At 44.3% G+C, this 19251-nt stretch overlaps 1 protein-coding gene across 1 annotated transcript in view; it reads left to right on the forward strand.

Moving 5' to 3' along the window:
• Nucleotides 1-8658: 8658 nt before the first annotated feature.
• SLC25A22 (solute carrier family 25 member 22) overlaps nucleotides 8659-19251 on the forward strand; it is a 78511-nt gene continuing 67918 nt past the window's right edge. Inside the window, exon 1 of the mRNA XM_028735049.2 lies at nucleotides 8659-8991. The gene's annotated coding sequence lies outside the window, so the exon portion shown is untranslated. The remainder of the gene's footprint in view (nucleotides 8992-19251) is intronic.

The following is a 19251-nucleotide window of genomic DNA, read 5'->3' on the forward strand; positions in this document are numbered from 1 at the left end:
ACATGCTGCTGCTATGCTCAGTGTCAGGCTGGTAGTAGTAGTAGTAGTAGTAGTAGTAGTAGTAGTAGTAGTAATAATAATAATAATAATAATAATAATAATAATAATAATAATTTGTACCCTGCCCTCCCTGGCCAAGACAGGGCTCAGGGCGGCTAACATCAGGTATAAAAACAATTGATTAAAATACAACTTAAAAACAGGATTAAAATACAACTTAAATTGCAGCCTCATTTCAGTGGAAGCCCAGATCAAAAACTATCCAAGGCCAACTATCCAGACTAGTCCTACGTGGGCCAGAAAAAAGCCAGGGAAGTCCCCAAATAGGGGGTTCCATTACAGAAGGAAAAGGAAAGAGGGGAGGGGATCAGGCTGATTCCAAGCCAAAGGCCAGGCGGAACACCTCTGTCTTACAGGTCCTGCGGAAAGAAATCAGATCCCACAGGGCCCTGGTCTCATGAGACAGAGCGTTCCACCAGGCCGGAGCCAGTGTTGAAAAAGCCCTGGCTCTGGTTGAGGCTAATCTGACTTCCTTAGGGCCCAGGACCTCTAGAGTGTTGCTATTTATGGACCTTAAGGTCCTCCGCGGGGCATACCAGGAGAAGCGGTCCCTTAGGTACGAGGGTCCTAGGCCGCAAAGGGCTTTAAAGGTCAAAACCAGCACCTTAAACCTGACCCTGTACTCCATCGGGAGCCAGTGCAGCTGGAAAAGCACTGGGTGAATATGGTCCCACCGCGAGGACCCCGTAAGGAGCCTCACCGCAGCATTCTGCACCCACTGGAGTTTCTGGGAAAACTTCAAGGACAGCCCCACGTAGAGTGAGTTACAGTAATCAAGCCTGGAGGTGACCGTCGCATGGATCACTGTGGCCAGATCAGGGCAGGAAAGGTAAGGAACCAACTGTTTGATATGGCGGAGATGGAAAAATGCTGCCTTTGCAGTAGCTGCAACCTGCGCCTCCATGGAGAGGGAGGCATCAAAGGTTACACCCAAACTCTTGACAGAAGCACTGGCACAAGTTGAGCCCCCACAAGAGATGGGAGTTGGCCCCCCAACCCCATGCCGTCCTAACCCAGCCAGAGGACCTCTGTTGTCGAAGGGTTTAACTTCAACTGGCTCCCACACAGCCATCCAGCAACAGCTTCCAGACATCGGGTCAGTGTGTCCGGGGCCGACTCAGGATGGCCGTCCATCAACAGATAAGAGTTGGGTATCATCAGCATATTGATGACAACCCAGCCCGAAACTCCAGACAATCTGGGCAAGGGGGCACATAAAGATGTTAAAAAGCATCGGGGAAAGGATTGCGCCCTGTGGCACTCCATACACCAAGGGGTGCCACAACGACATCTCCTTCCCTAGCGCCACCCTCTGTTCCCGACCTGAGATAAAGGAACACAGCCATTGTCGGACTGTGCCCTGAATCCCCACGTTGTCAAGGCAAGTGGTCCAAAAGATCGTGATCAACCATGTCGAAGGCTGCTGACAAGTCTAAAAGAATCAGCAGTCCCGACCAGCCTTGGTCCAGTTGTCTATGGAAACAGACGGTACAGATGGTCTCCCCAGCAGATCATAAGTTGAGCTGTTGCTACTTCAGATACTTGAGACCCAAGGCATTCAGGGCTGAGTAAGTTAGCAAGACAACATTTAACTGGGCCCCAATAGCATATAGGCAGCCAACACAGTACAGTGGTACCTTGGTTCTCAAGCGCCTTGGTACTCAAATAACTTGGAACCCAAACACTGCAAACCCGGAAATAAGTGTTCTGGTTTGAGAACTTTTTTTCAGAAGCCGAATGTGCTCTGTTTTGAATGTTATGCTTCTGATTTGAGTGCCACACTTCCGTTTTGAATGTTATGCTGAGGTCTGTCAATTTTTGCTATTTATTTTGCGTTTTTGTTTTTGCGGCTCTTTTTGTTTTGTTTTTGTGACTGTGTGGAACCCAGTTCAGCTCCTGATTGATTGATTGTGTGTCTGCAGTACATTGTTAATTGCTTTCATTTTATGGATCAGTGCTCTCGTTAGATAGTAAAATTAATGTTAAATTGCTCTTTTAGGGATTGTTTTTAGAAGTCTGGAAGGGATTAATCCGTTTTGCATTACTTTCTATGGGAAAGTGCACCTTGGTTTTGGAACATTTTGGTTTTGGAATGGACTTCCGGAACAGATTAAGTTTGAGAACCAAGGTACCACTGTACATTCAGAAGCAGTACAGTGGTACCTCGGGTTAAGAACTTAATTCGTTCTGTAGGTTCGTTCTTAACCTGAAACTATTCTTAACCTGAAGCACCACTTTAGCTAATGGGGCCTCCTGCTGCTGCCGCGCCACTGCCGTGTGATTTCAGTTCTCATCCTGAAGCAAAGTTCTTAACCCAAGGTACTATTTCTGGGTTAGCGGAGTCTGTGACCTGAAGCGTATGTAACCCGAGGTACCACTGTATTATGTGGTTCCGAATGTGGCAAACAGGGTCACTTGTTTACAACCCTACCAGCCGCATCCTGCAGCTTCCAGAACACTTTCCTAGGTAGTCTGGTGCTGAGCACATTGCACCAATCTAGATCTGAGGTCACTTTAGCATGGGGTAACTGGTTCTAACCTGTCCAGTCCATAAATTACCATAAGTAGTGCATGAGAACTTAAGTCACTTATATTAGCCATGTAAAATTTTAAAGTCCATAAACTGGGCTTGTAATGCAGCCTGATGTACACTAGGGGGAAGCAGCACAGCTCCAGATTTTATACATGCGAAGAAAATGGAACCTTGCCTGAGCCAGGCTGGTTTCTTGGCCAAGACAACCCCATCAATCAGTCTGCAATAAAGAACGTAAAGTATTTTAGCCCCAAGATAAGACCTGAGCAGATTAGGCTCTTTCTCTCCTTCCTTTAACTCACAGGCTGAACTGTGCTTGGCAACTGCTTCTTGAAAAGCTATACAGTACCAAATTAAAGGGGGAGTGGAGAAGAGAATTAACCCTTTTGCTGCTGTAACCGATGAAGCTGTGGGAGCAACATGCAAAAAAACAAGTGTTGCAGCTTATTTTTAAAAGCGATCAGCAATACTTTATAGACCACAGTAAAATGTTTTTAAAATTAGGTGTTTGTGGTGCTTGAAACTGTTGCTCTGGTATGTGTGCGTAAGATGAGTCGTCTTCAGTGTTTTTAGACATAAATTCACTTTTAACCCAAGCATACATTTTGGGATCCATTTCTTTATCGCCCCCCGCATATTTGACCTGCCAGCTGAAAACCAGTGCTCTGCCTAGACCAACTAGTGCAACTCCTCGCTCTGTGCAGGAAACTTGGCACTAGAGCCAACCCCAAAGGTAAGTGGGGAGGTTTTATCACTCCCTCCCCATGGTACTTAGACCTCCTACGCAATGAGCCACAGGTGGCTGCTCTCAGCTTTTCTCAATGTGCAAAATGGGGAAGAAGAAAAGACGGGGAGAGGAATTGAAAGAAAATGCCCTTGAACACATGGCTTTTGAGGAAAGCATTCCTCAGTATAAAAGCCAATACAAAATGGGTCCACTGAATGTTTTTCTTGTTCTACACTGATACTGACAGCGTGCTGTAGATTCCAAGGAATCCACTGGCCTGATATGGGTTTGTGTGGAAGTCTGGTATTCTCCTGCATTGACAATCTTAAGCACAGTTGCTGGTCACATTATTTAAATCATGAAATTCTATTTGTTTCATCTTTTTGTATGGAATTGTATGTTAGCATGCAGTCTGTTTCTCTTACTCTTGTCTAAAAAAGGGGAGAAAACAATTTACTTTTGTTTTAGTTACAGATGGGTAGCCGTGTTGGTCTGCCATAGTCAAAACAAAAAAAAATCCTTCCAGTAGCACCTTAAAGACCAACTAAGTTAGTTCTTGGTATGAGCTTTCGTGTGCATGCACACTTCTTCAGATACACACTTGGTATGAGCTTTCGTGTGCATGCACACTTCTTCAGTGTATCTGAAGAAGTGTGCATGCACACGAAAGCTCATACCAAGAACTAACTTAGTTGGTCTTTAAGGTGCTACTGGAAGGATTTTTTTTTGTTTTTACTTTTGTTTTGAACAGGAAACCTTGGTAACAGCCTGATGTTGGCTGAACATGAATTATTCCGTTACATAATTTCTTTAACCCAGATAAAAAGAGAAGTGAAACTTCTTTCCTACAGGGAGCTATCTGAGTTAGCTGCTTTTAGCAGCATGGGCTGCAGTCCTAATCCCACTAACCTGGAAGTAAACTCAATTGAATTCAATAGGATTTCCTTTAAAAAAAAATAATCCAAAAAATTTGATAACAACATTTTTACATTCCATTGTTCATCAAATTCATCTTGTTTGACTTCCTCCCCGCCCCCCCGCCCTGGCTTCCAAATTCAATCAGTCATAATCTTGCATATCATTATTTTTCCTCTAGAAGTTTCAAACCTTATTAATAAATAAATTGCTCAAATTTATCCCGTCATAAATGTTACAACAACCCTGCTAATGTTTTAACATATTTACAGTGTTCTTTAACATATTCTATAAATTTTATTCAATCTTGTGTAAATTTCTTCTCGTCTTGTTGCCTGATCTTCACAGTAAATTTTGCCATTTCGGCATAGTATCATCTTCGTTATCCATTCTTGCTTCGTCGGTGTACCTTCTTTCCATTTTTGGGCAAACAACATTCTAGCAGCCATGGTAGCATACATAAACAGTCTCTTTAGATTCCTTGGTATCTCTTCCCCCACTATTCCGAGCAAAAAGGCTTCTGGTTTTTTATGAAAGGTTATCTTAAACATTTTTTTTAACTCATTATAAATCATTTCCCATAAGTCTTTTGCCCTTCTACAAGTCCACCACATATGCATAAAGGTACCATCATTATCTTTACATTACTAACATGTTTTGGTGCAATTTTTATACATCTTTGCAATCTTAACTGGGGTTAGGTACCAATGGTACATCATTTTCTTATAGTTTTCCTTTAATGCGGTAAATTTTAGATCCTTCTTCCACAGCCTTTCCCATGACTCAAGTGGGACATTATATCCTTGAGTGCGATATTACTGCCCATTTTACCATTGCATCTTTAACTTGTTCATCTTTTGTTTCCCATTCCAACAGTAGTTTATACATTTTTGTTAGTAATTTTTCATTATTTTCCAGCAAATCTTTTTCAAACCTTGAGAATTCCTTCCGAAAGCTGAATTCAATAGGATTTCCTTCTGAGTAGTGTTGGGGAAGAAATTCAATTCAGTTCCCATTTTAAGGTGAACCCACTTAATCCATACTTTCCAAAGCAAGACAAGAACCAAAACGCAGCCATCCTTCTAAAAACACACTTTTCTGAATTTTGCAGTGTAGTTCTCCAATCAATGTGCTCAAAAAATGCACATGCAGCAGTAAATAATTGGGATGCAACCCGTATAACAATATTGTGGATTCCTAGGAAGCAAAACATTGTCCCATTCCCTGTTTAGAAGGCTATCCCTTACAGCCACACTGCTTCCTGCTTCACACATCAGAATGGTTCTCAAGCTACTGAACTAGAATACAAAACTAGCGTCACTGTTGTGGTAAGGGAGGAGGGAGGTGTCCCCCCCCCTCATTCTCTGCAAAAATAATTGCCAAGCACAATTGAAAAGTGCTTTCCTACATTACTTGAAATGTGATTTATCGCCTGCAAACAGCAATGTTCTTACTGTACCAGTGAGAGCTGCAGGTGTAACAGCAGAGTCAGCAGTGTGGTGGTGCTAGGAAAGAGGTTTGATTCTTCTAACTCCAAAGAATGTTCTCTTATGGTCAAACAGCATGAATTTTGCCTGCACAGATATCTGCCAAGGATGTGATACATGCAAGTTAATTGGCTAATAGCCCGTTGCTTCATTATGGGGGGAAATTGGTGAAGTGTAACAGTGTGCCCTGATTTCAAAGAAATTGCCTCACACTTTGGTGTAGTATGGCCTATCTGCTCCTGTTGCTGTACAATCATTAATGTACCCACATTGCTTTCTGCTGAGTGGTTTTTCTCTGCTTTTTCAAAATGTGTATTCCTATTGTGAGCCTTGTCCTACTTTTCCTACTCAAGCTCTTCTTGTCCCTTGCACTGTACAAAATTATTCATTCTTGTCTTCCCTGTTTGTTGTTGTTGTTTAGTCGTTTAGTCGTGTCCGACTCTTCGTGACCCCATGGACCAGAGCATGCCAGGCACTTCTGTCTTCCACTGCCTCCTGCAGTTTGGTCAAACTCATATTGGTAGCTTCGAGAACACTGTCCAACCATCTCGTCCTCTGTCGTCCCCTTCTCCTTGTGCCCTCCATCTTTCCCAACATCAGGGTCTTTTCCAGGGAGTCTTCCCTGTTTATTCACCTTAAATATCCCCCCAAAAAACAAATCTATCTGCAAAATAGTTTCATGTCTCAAAATCTCTCTGCTGAATTATCTAATGTAAATCCTAGGCAGTGAGCAAGGCTAAAGTTTTGTCTTCACTAAAAAGAAAATGCCCACATTCTTGAAAACAAACAGAATAATTCTTTATACATTGTTTTCAGAGGGAGGGAGGAAAAGCTCCATAGGCAGTATTATTTAATAGTTGGAGCTGCTAAGAACGATGTTTCATGGCAGGATGATAACTCATTAGGAGAGAATGCCGATGACACAGAATACTATTGCAGGAATATCTCTTATTTTTATAGCCGTGCCTCCTGATCCTTACTCTTTCACCCTTTTTGAATATCAAAGCAGCTAAAATATTTGCTCCTCTCCCTCATTTAAGTGTGCAGGCATACATGACACCCCACAGCTGTTCAAGTAATTGTCATACATGCTGCCCTGACCAGTCTAGCTTCTATGTGAAAGAGGAAGTGGGTCTCTTTGAATGGCTTCCTTTCAAGCAAAAAGGCAGTTTCCAAGCTGGAGTCTGTATGCCTTTGATATTTGCTTAAAAGTAATTCCCCTCCCCTTCTTTTTGGTTGCCCTCAAATTTTACAGACTAATGATGGAGAATATGGAGCAAAATGAGATTATGGCAGTGTGCACACTATAGACCTTTAAAGCACATTCAAAACTCATTTTCCACTCAAAGAATTCTGGGCACTGTGGTTTGCTAAGAGTTCTGGGAATTGTAACCCTGTGAGGAGTAAACCACAGTGCCCAGAATTATTTCAGTGGAAAAATGTACTTCAAACACGCTTTAAAGGTATAGTGCATGCACAGCCTAAGTGAATATTAACATATATTTGTGCCTTCCCATCAATCTAAAACAGCAAGACAAATGAAAAGCAAACTAGTCTCTCTTTTTGGAAATTGTCCATATGCAAAATAGCACTGTTGTCCTGCCCCACATTCTTCACAAGCTCAGGAGCTTTCCGGATGCTGCAATTTGTCCAGGAAATAGTGTACATGACTGAACAATCCAGACATCCGTGTTCTCTATCTGCTCTCAAACTGCTAACACAAGTTCCTAGAAAACCACAACTGCTGTCTCAGGAAGTGGGACTGTGGAAGTTGGCTGTGCTTTGATGACACAGGCGCTTGGTGGATGGCACATCACATGGTGAAGCAGTGATGCTTCCCTTGCCCGATCCATGCTGCTGAAAACTGAGTTACACAGTGTGTATCTTTCCGCTAAAAATGTTATGTTTGAGGCCAGTTTGAGATGCTGTGTATATGTTAGGGGTAATGGAAGTTGAGTTGTTATAAAGTGCCTAACAATTGGCCATTGCACATGCTCACTAAGTTGCATGGAGAATGTGTTCATCACCTGTCCATGAAGAATGAATTTTGTACATTTCCCAGTCAATATGTACAATATCCAATAAGTACTGGGGAATGTGCATATTTCTACTAGCCAATATGTATAAGCCCCAACAAGTGCTGGGGTATGTATCTTGAGTGAATTTTGTACATTCTTTTGCCAATATGCATAATCGCCAATGTGCGTATCTCCAATGCATTTTATGCACTTTCTGAGCAATATGCACATTCTCTGGGCAATATGCATAGTTGCCAAGAAACACGCCCTTGTTTTCTCTCTTTAGTTCAGAAGTGTGCAATCTGTGCATGCACACACACAACCTCAGCTGTGGGCATAAGATGGTTATCTGGGGGGGGGGGGAGGTGGTATTGAGAGTGTGGTATTTAGGCTGAATCCTGACTTCACTTATCTGGGAGTAAGCCCCATTTAATTAATTAGGAGGATTTACTTCTGAGTATACATAGATTGCCTTCTAATTGACCTTTAGATTCTCCAGGATCCCAGGTAACTGATTGATGCATGCAGACTAATCTTATGCATAAAGTTATTTCCACTGATTTCAAGGGGACTTGCTCCTAAATGAGTGCCCATATGATTGTAGGCTTATTCCCTACCCTTTTGCAAACGAAGTCTTATTTTCTTAATACGTTGGTTGCAAGGGGGAAACCAAAAGAATTCCGAAAAATAAGGGCGATCATTATGCAAAGCGTCGATTAGGAAGCCCAAAGTTTCTCCCTAACTTTGCTTTCCCCCGCCCCCTCGGCGAGATTTTTTATTTCTCTCGTGTGTGATTTTCGCAGGCTGCGAAATCTGACCTCATCGGCGAACGGGCGTGCCGTGACGTCAGCGGGCGGCCCCCTCCCGCTTCTGACAGCAGCAAGCAGCAGCAAGCCGCGCTGGACCGGTGATGGGAGGAGTGAGTCCTGTACTAAGTCGGGGAGAGTTTTGACGCGGGCGCTTTCACGTGAGCCCTCCTGGGGCTGGAAACTATTGTGCGGAGCCCAGAGAGAGAGTGGCTGCAAGCGGGGAAAGTGGCTGCCATTGCGCGCAGCGGCCAGAGGCGGCGGTGCCGAGCTGGCGCTGGGAAAGAAACTGCACGGACATCCTGGTTTGTACCACTTAAAGGAACAGCCAGAGAGTCGAGGGAGGGAAAGAGCGAGCGAGCGAGCAGCCAGCCAGCCATAGACACAGCGAGATCGGTGCTTTCCCGGCTGTTTCCCGACAGAGGCGGAGCGCCCCTACGGCTCGGTGAGTGCCCATGGTTCCTTTTCGCCCCCTTCCCTTGCCGCTCTGGGATGCCAGATGGGCTGTGGGGATGTGGGGAGCGTCATCTGCCCCACGCTTCCTCGCTCCAGCCCCAAGGGCGGGCGGATGAGCGCCGGGAATTGTTCCGCTGAGCGTTAGTGGGAATGGTTTGCCAATGCAGCCGGGGTTGCAACCCTTCTCCGCCCTCCGTCCCTCCCTCCCTCCGTTGCATGGTGAGCTGGCGCGGCCGGTTGCAACCCGGCAGGGATTAGCCTCCCACCTAGTGCGCGCGTGTCCTTTCCTCCTGCTCAAATGCACAGCGAAACGGCAGGATTAAAGCCGCGGCGCCCGCAGGGAACTCCGCCGCGGATACCGAGCTGCGCGAGTAGGGTGTCTTCTTGGCCAACTCCACCCGGGAGATCCTTCTCTTCCTCCCTCCCTCCATCTCCAACCCCCCACCCCCGAGGGAGTAGGGATCTGTTGCATCATGCCCCCTTTATCTTTACTACATCTGCACCCTTTCCCTTGGAGCAAGTTTGACTGGAGCCCAGCGTCCTCCTCAGCCATATGGGGAGCCCCGCTGCACCCCTCGGGAGTGTGGCCACGACCCCCTTCCTGTATCCTCCCCGTATCTGGCTGCGTTGCCTAGCCTGACTTTTGAGCACTGGGGCGGCTGGCAACTGCCCGGAGCTCAATACTGAAGCGTTGGGGGCGTGTGAGGTCAATAGGGGGGAAGAAGAGGGCAGTTGCTCTGCGCGTGTCTGGGATGCTCCACGCTCTGGTCCTGCGTGGGCTTAACTTTTCCCCTCAGCCCCGCCGCGGGGCTCCCTCTCGAGGCGACGCGCCAAAGCGGCCGCGTGACCTTTTCACCTGCTCGCCCCTCAGCTTGCCTTCCGATAGCGCGACCTTTGACTTAGCGTTTGAGGGGGGCTCCTTTATGAATGCTGCCAGTGACCCTGGAAACTTCGTGGCGGAAACATAAAGTAATGCCACCTTGCTGCTGCTGTTTTTAAGCATCTTGGTGCCCAGCAGTTTGATGTGGATACTGAACTGGGCAAATGCCTTCTAGATTCCCACTCCCCTTGCAGAAGCAGTGCCCGTCCTCCAACCTTGTTCTCCAGCAGGGCAGCCTCTTGTTGTGCCGCCTCCTACATGCTGGAAGCAGCGTGGCAGATTCTCAGGCCAAAGTCTCCACCTCCTCTGAGGGAGATGGCAGCCTCAGCCTGCCAGGACCAATCAAGCTGCATGAAGCTTCTCTCTCTCTCTCTCTCTCTCTCTCTCTCTCTCTCTCTCTCTCTCTCTCTCTGTATCTATCTATCCATGTGTGTGTGTGTCTCTGTCTATCTATCTATCTATCTATCTATCCACACACACACATACACACACAATTTTTTTGGAAACTACAGGGCAAGATACACATTCCAGCTGATACACAGAATCAGAGGTGACCACAGTATGTTGACAAAGGACAAATTTGTCATTGTCGACAAATCTCCACATATCCTGAAGGACTGAATCTGCTCACTTAGCTTGATTTCAGCGCTATAGGCCTGCGTGGTTTGTAACTGATCTCCCTGTCAATATATAAAAATGGTGTGAGCCTTGTGGTAGGTCAACTCCGAATATTAAGGCAGCATGGTGTACAGGGTCTCAGACTCATCATCCAAAGCTTTTGTTGGGATTCACTGATGAAGGCTCCTTTTCCTAGTCTGCCGCTTGTAAAAAGAGTATTGCCATCCTAAGAGTATTGCCGCCCTGAGCAGCACTTGCGTTCAGCTGCCTTCCATCCTCTCCAAATGGGCATTCTTAGAGTGATTTTCCAAAAATGTGTCCATGAAAAACAGGCCTCTGAAAGCTATGCAATATGTTTGCTTTGGGGTGTGTGTGTGTGTGTGTGTGTGTGTGTTTTAAATTTGCTTACATTTTCTAGCACAGGCTTGGCACTGGATTACCAAGCCGGAGATTAGAATTTGATCTTCGCTCTGCAGCTCCTCTGCCATATATGACCTTGGGTCTCCCATCTGCTTGGGTGTTGCCATTCTCTTGGCTTGCTTTGATTTGAGCTCCTGCAGCACCTAGCACAAAAAGAGGTTGGTCAATTATCTGGCTTCTGCTCAGCCATGAGGTAGCTGCAGCGAACATGATGCTCAGAGACTTTGTAGACAGATGGCTGGGTTTTTAGTTATAATTTTTAAACAAGGCAGTATCCTTGCCACAGGCCATTCATTAAAATGAAGCGATGAATAATACATAAGTCGCCACATCTTTCTTAGAGAGATGAACTCATTTCTCTAGCTTTATGCTTTCCTTATCAACTGATCTTGGCAGCATAGAAAAGAAAACACACGTATAAGTTTCCTAATATAGTTGTTCAAAAGGAAATTAATTTATGCATTTATTCCATTTATTTAACATTGTCTGTCCTGCACAGAGCTTTGAGTGGCATATTTGGGAATCATTCCACACACCCCTTCCATATTTTATCCATGCAGCAGCTCTTTGAGATAGGTTAGGGTGAAATGGTAACTTATCCAAGGTCACTAACTGATTATGATGGCTGAGTGGGGATTTGAATCCAGGTCTTTCTAATCTGTATCTGGCATTGTGGCCCAGGTTTCTTCCTCTGAGCTGTTGAGCCACTTCCATGTTTCTAGCCATGCATTTCTTCCTCCTTTAGGATTATTACCCCATAAACACCAAGAAATACAGCTTCCTCCACCGGTTTCTCCCTGGGCTGAAAAAAGTGTAGCCCGCTGAATTTAGTTCTATACTGTATCTGTTAATATATGAATCTTTGAAAGTGCAATTTACAGTAAGACTAGGGAGACTTGCATGTGTTTTTACAAAAACGAACCACTGCCGCTTGAAGATCCCATGAATCTGTGTAATCCAGTGAATGAAATGATTTGTGTACATCTGGGTTTCCAAGCATAGGCTTCCTAGATGTGATTGTTGGTAGGCTACTATCCCTTGGTCCCAATTTCTCATCTGTGAAATGTGAATAACAGCAACCTTCGCCTCTCAGGACTGCAGAAGAACTAAATATTCAAGACCATAAAGCAGGGTCTCCTGCTGTTGCTGGACTACAACTCCCGCCATCCCTAGCTAGCAGGAGCAGTGGTCAGGGATGATGGGAATTGTAGTCCAAAAACAGCTGGGGACCCAAGTTTGGGAAACCATGCTGTAAATCCTATGCTGTAAAACCATGCTGTAAATCCACAATCCTAAATATGCCGTTCTTTGCATTAATGGAGAAAGTGTGCTAAGGAACAAAGTGCTGTATGAATAGTTACTAATAGATCTGAACCAGCATAATCAAACAGAGAGTAGGGAAAAATCTAGACATTGTTTTACTTATTTGAAAAATGCTTTCCTAAGGCAACCCCCCCTAAGGCAACCACACACAAAGCAAAGATAGTAAAGTTAATTACAAATGCGATTGCTCCAATGGGAAAGTTCATTTGCTTGCAAATCCTGGGATTTTGTGCAATTCTGGCCTTCTACACTAAAGGAGAACTCTGACTTCAAACTCTCTTAAAAGTTGGGTACATGCAGTTAGAGAGTGCAGAGGCACTGATTTTGAGATATGTGTGGTGGGTTTTTCCAAAGTACATTAGTTTATATAATCCCTTTTCCTGGAGAGCCTTGCACAATATTGCACTTTAAAGGAGGCCAAGCAAAGGGGGGGATGTTTGAGCTGAAAAATGAAAAAGCTAAGAAAGAACCATGGTACAGAACTGCAAATAAAATAAAGTAAAATAAAATAAAAAATAAAACAAACCATTGAAACCAAGAATGCACAGCATGGTTGAAATTGCAAATGCTACCAAATGTCAGATAAAATGCAGGCTGTAGTGGTATTGGATAAATAGCACTTTGATGAGGGAATTGTCCTAAGTAAATGGCATTTAATTTAAGCACTAGTCACAGATGACAAGATGCTGTGTGCATTAAAAGAGGAATAGGTAAATCAACATAGAAGCAAAAGGTCTACCAGAAGGGGGAAGCCACCCCCCTGCACCCAGTTTCGAAATGAAGCAGGTTGCTGTTGCAGGAGGGACAGAGCTCTCCACCTCTTCTCTACCAAATCGCCAATGGGCTGGCAACATAGGCAGGCCTATTTACCAGGCTTTATTAATAGAGCTCCATTTTGACCTTGATATCAGGCTACATCTTCACATGCAGCAGAATGAGGTGGGAATGAGATGGTAGAATGGACTGTGCTATGTCAGATTGTATGTGGCGAAATCACGCTTTGAATGTTCCCCTATGTCAAATTTCCCTGCAAATAGAAGGCTAGCATGGCAGGGAGAGGGTTGGGCTTGAATATTCGTCCCTAAGCTGCTATTTTTTAATATTTGCAAGGAGATTTCTATGGTTTTTAAGATTCAGTATTTTATTTATTTATTTACTGCACTCATATCCCACCCCCTCCTCTAAGGAGCTCAAGATGACATGCAAGGTTTGTTGCCTTCCTTCCCATTTTATCCATGTGAGGTAGGTTAGGCTGAATGACTGTGACTGGCCCAGGGTCACCTAGTGAGTTTCATGGTTGAGTGAAGATTTGAACCTGGGTCCTAGTCCAATACACTAAGCACTACAGCACCACTGGCTTTTTACCACTATATTCCACTACTGCAAGTACAGTGGTACCTTGGTTTACAAACTTAATCCATTCTGGAAGTCCGTCTTAAACCAAAGCATTCTTTCCCATAGCAGCGTGGGATTCAATTTACAAATGGAACACACTCAACAGGAAGCGGAACATGTTCTGCTTCCAAGGCAAAATTCACAAACCAAAACACCTACTTCCGGGTTTGCAGTGTTCTTAATCCAAGTTGTTCATAAACTAAGCTGTTCTTAAACCAAGGTACCACTGTAGTCTGAAGTGGTCCTGTCTATTCTGCCTCTAGACTCCACCGCCTCATTTGTCCATATTTCTAGACCCAACCTTAAAATATCTCAGGCAATATGAATGATAGACCATTCATACAATAATTTTGTCTCCCAGTTTCGCTCCATCCTTCTATCCAGAGAATTGATTGTCGAAGTATTAAGTAAAATGCCTCTCCATAATGCAAGCAAGCAGACATGCTGGAATGCTGTTTAATCGTGTAAATTAAGACCATTGGATTAGATCAGGCATGGCCAAACTTGGCCCTCCAGATGTTTTGGGACTACAACTCCCATAATCTCTAGCTAACAGGACCAATGGTCAGGGATGATAGGAATTGTAGTCCCAAAACATCTGGAGGGCCAAGTATGTGCACGCCTGGATTAGATGTTGATGAGGTGTACATAGGTTGCAGGGGAAGCTACACAGTTGCTGTAAAGTCATTACAGTTTTTTCAAAGCCCCACCCCGAACATGCAGCTTCCTTGATTTTATTTAGTTCCTTGTAATGTGCTCCTTTATCTTGCAGTGTTGATGTGCTATTGATTTGGCAGAGTACGTTTGGTAACTCTTTTTTTTTTAATACTAGCATTTTACTGCAGCGTTAAGCTGCCACAGGAAGTGCACATTGAGGGCAGCATATACAGTTCACTTCACACAGTCATGTGAGATGTGGGTGTGCAAGAAAGAGAAGGAGAAAACTGTTTTAAGGGCACCCAGGGAACTTTATGACTGAATGAACGTTTGAACTCCGGCCTCCCCCACCTAACACCCTAACCACTATACCTCTTTATGCTAAGAACAAAGCCCTATGGAAGCGATAGACAACCTGTGGCTCTCTGGCCCCAGCCAGCAGCTCAGGGATGATGGGAATTGTGTTTCAGTAGCACTTGGAAGACCACAGGTTTCCTCGCCCTTCCTTGTGGTCTGCTATCCTAGTCTAAGAGTCAGAAGGGGGATGATGCAGTACTAGTACAAAATTATCAGCGTGGTTTTGCACCAGAGTTACACTGGTGCAGCACTTGGGACCAATGGCCCTGTGTTAAATGATGCTGCTGCACCATCATGAGTGGTTCTAGATGAGTCAGATGTGGGTATAAACAGCAGGAGGAGATTGAAGGGGGTGGGTTATACTTGTGCTTTTCCATGTGGATCATAAAGGTAAAGGTAAAGGTACCCCTGCCCGTACGGGCCAGTCTTGACAGACTCTAGGGTTGTGCGCCCATCTCACTCAAGAGGCCGAGGGCCAGCGCTGTCCGAAGACACTTCCGGGTCACGTGGCCAGCGTGACAAAGCTGCATCTGGCGAGCCAGCGCAGCACATGGAACGCCGTTTACCTTCCCGCTAGTAAGCGGTCCCTATTTATCTACTTGCACCCAGGAGTGCTTTCGAACTGCTAGGTTGGCAGGCGCTGGGACCGAGCAGCGGGAGCGCACCCCGCCGCGGGGATTCGAACCGCCAACCTTTCGATCGGCAAGTCCTAGGCGCTGAGGCTTTAACCCACAGCGCCACCCGCGTCCCATGTGGATCATACAACAAATTAAAAACAGGGCAGATTACAACAACAGGAACAGGGTGGCTTTGAAAACACACATCTCAGGTGTCAAAGGCCAGGGTAAAGAGGTGCGTCTTCAGCACACATGCAGGCCCCCCACTCACAATTTGCAAGGAGAGAGAGAGAGATAAAAATATTTCAGATAGGTTTCTTGACCTGCCAAACAATACCGATGGGCTTTGTAAGGTTAATCAGAAACCTAAAAACAAAACAAAAGAAGAAACAAACAAAAACACCCACCACTTATAAAAAACAAATAAAGGTGGGGAGGGAAGTTGGGAGGATATGGGGTTGTATCCAACTAGATTCTTTTCCGAGTACTCTCATAAAAATTAATGGACCTTTAAGTTTGCCTTGCCCATTAATTTCAGTGGATCTACCAAAATAGGCTACAGCTGGTACCCTGTTTCTGATAATATTGCATGAACTTCCATCTCTTTTCAAGTTGGTACACCAAAGATTCTGTTCCCTTTTGCAGACATGGAAGCAAGAGATGATCTTTTGCCCCCTTTCAATTACTTGTATAACATTTCAGCATTACTACAGAAGAAACGTGCTAGACTGTAATGAATAAATGTATCTGTACTGTTTATAACCAAGCTCACAAATTTATGTACATCACTTCAATTTTCAGCTTGCTGGAAAGATCTGTTGGAGCTGTTCAGGGTTGGGGAATCTGTGGCATGTAGGTCAGGGCTTCTCAAACTTTTCATCCCCACGGCCCACTTGAGACAGCTGAGGCCAACCAGTCATAAAAGGTAGGGACAGGGGTAGAGTCAGACACAAAATGGTGACAGTTACTGGCATAATTGATTGACAATTACTGACATCAATTCTACTGATGTCTTATCCATTCTTTGCTGTCATTTGCCATCCATCATTTTCCTTGTGGCAATGAGTTCCATGGTTCTACTTTCATCAAGCAGAGTGCAGACATTGACTCAGAGGTAGTTACCCGATTTTAGGCAGAATTTGCTGATCCAGAGGCTGCTACCACATATTCCACCCTTCACCAAACAGATGCCCCCCAGCTGTTTTGGACTAAAACTCCCATCAGCCCCAGCTAGCACAGCTGTGTTGGATGAGACTGATGGGAGTTGTAGCCCAAAACAGCTGGAGGGCACCAGCTTGGTGAAGGCTGGTATATGCACAAGCATCTTGGATTGAGTTAAAGGCTGGAGGGCTTTTATATTTTGCATTTTGATTCATTTTAATATCTCAGATTAGAGCAATGACATTTCATACTGAGTCATGACATCCTCTTTAATCATTCTGTTTTTGGTGGGTGCTTCTGCCTCTCCAGAAACAGCTCCATATGGCTGTGTGATGATGATTCATCCCAAGTTTTTGTCTAGCAGGATTCTGTGCATCCTGCATCTGTGAATCTAGCTGTGGTGTGTTTATCACGAATTATTTGCTTCAATTCTCCATTTAAAGGAAAAGAAGAAAAAGGGGGAAGCACCCACTATCTCCTTCGGATATTACTTTTTAGGCAGAGCAGTCCTATATCCCATTTATGTTTGTCCCAAACTTCCTAGTGTTTTTCATTCTCTCTCTCTCTTTGCCTGTCATTTCCTGGATTCTTGATGTCATGGTATTCAACTGAAAAGTAGCTCTCTGCACACACAAGTTTCTACTGCAGTAAACAAACAGTTCCTTAATATGTCTGTGCACCAGTTGTTCTCTGGTAGAGATCCTGAAGGATCTCTGTGTATACTTTCTGGAACTGTTATAATTCTCACTTCTGTTGTCATCTCTAAAGTTGAGAAGACAAAACACATTCCCATTAAATAGTATGTGAATTTAGTAGCAGAGAATTGAGGCCAGAGCCAGATTTACCTATGAAACCATTCTTTCTTGTCACAGGTTATATAACCACCTACATTTTCCCACCTCTCAATCTCTAACGCCTTGGCTCAGACATTATCCCTAGCCATAGTTCACAACCCAAGCCATGGTTAGAAATTCCAAATGTACAAGAGGCAAACCATGGCTTATAGGTCATCTTCTTGTCATCTTCTGTTTTCTGTCCTCTCAGAATTCTGCTTTAATAAGTTCACTCTTGTCTCCATGGTGTAGCTTCTCTTAAGAAGGAGCTATGGCCATAACTATGGTATGTCAATTTAAACACTTGACACAAACCATTATTTGCAAGCAAACTTCATAACCTTGTTTTAGATTCTAGTTAGTTTTTGCTGGCTGTTTATAAACAATGGTCCATTAGTTCAGGCACTGCACCAAACTTCCTTAATCCTGGTTTGGCACGATGTCTGAATTTATCCATGCAAATGAGTTGTCGTTCAGAGAAGAACCATATAAATGAACAACATGTTTGAATTGGTTCAGATGCAATATTTCCAGCTTAATAAATAATAATTTATTAAACCAGGAATTAGCATGGGTCATTTACACTGTACACTGTCTTCAGTGCTTTGGCCCTGGCTTCTTTAAACCACAGCTCCTATTTAAAGCACAGTTTCCATTATGTCCAAAACAGGATTTCTTTTTCATTTTTAAATGTCAGTTGGCTAAATAGGACAGGAAGCCATTGTCTGAACCTGGTTCCAGGTCACAGAAAGATGTGAAGAAGGCTCATTCTTCATTCCCGGCTTAATAAACCATGGTTTATTAAGTCAGTAATGTTATGTCCTAACCAGCAGTCCATGTGTTTCAGGGCCCACTAGAGAGATGCTCTTGTTACTAGTGTATCAGATAATGATTCAGAAATGCTTGCCTCGGGGCAAATTCTATGTCTCACTGATTGTTGTTTACATTTCTGCATGTATCCAAAATTGTGCCACCAATTGATTCACATCACTGTCGTTGTCAGTTTGCACTTTATTTCAAAATGATGTTTTACTACTATTTCTTCTGTTTTTAGTGGCCTCCCTCTCGCTGCCAATGCAATCCACTGGGAAGAAGACCAGCCTCCCAGTTCACGGGTCCTTTTAACAGGGTTCCTTGTTAAGCCTGTCTGATTCACCAACTGTGGCAATTAGTTTTTATGGGAGCACTCCAAATCAGTTTGAAAAGTGGTGCTTGTATAAATCTGTGTCTCCATTGACTGAAGCCCTTTATTCATGTAGATTGTGCTTGCAAACAGTTTTATGGCCTGTTGGTTTGCAATTGGCTCTGCTTTACTCCACCTGCACACCAACACAGTTTCTATCAAGCTCTCGGGAGCTGGGGGCACTGAGCATCAGTACTGTTTTGCAAATGTACTTTGATATTTTAGTGGTGAGCAGAGAATGCTTTTTAAATGTCTTGTAGTCAAAGAAACGAAGGGATCCCTCCCAGCTTTCTCCCAGGAGAGGGAACGGTATTCACAAATTGATCAACAGATGGCCTGGATTTTGCTTTGGAAGGAAAGGACAGCCACTGTTGTCAATGTGCTTGCATGTGACTCATGTGCATATATATATATTTGTGTATGCCTGGTATTCCAGAGCCCGATAGAGGGTGTTCTGCAACGTGAAGTACGTGATGAGGTTTCTCTGCAGTTGGATAATGGCTGAGGAGATCTGTGTGATTACTGTGCTTCTGTGTACATGCAGCCTTGAGCTGCTCTTTGCAGGCTGATCATGATAATCCATGGTCTGGAGCAGATGGGGTGGCACAGCATGCAGGCACGCACGCACGCACGCACGCACGCACTTGCAAGCATAGCTGTTTACCTGAAATAGGCATACAGCTGAACCATTGGGCGCAGTGCTACTTTTCTAGAAAAAGAAGTGCTGAAACTCACCACAAATGCCTCCCTTGTTCTCTTAGAAAAGCAATGGCGCCCACCTGAGAGGTGCTGGAACTGGGTTCTG

This window comes from Podarcis muralis, chromosome 1, assembly GCF_964188315.1.
Source record: "Podarcis muralis chromosome 1, rPodMur119.hap1.1, whole genome shotgun sequence".
NCBI classification, from domain to species: domain Eukaryota; kingdom Metazoa; phylum Chordata; class Lepidosauria; order Squamata; family Lacertidae; genus Podarcis; species Podarcis muralis.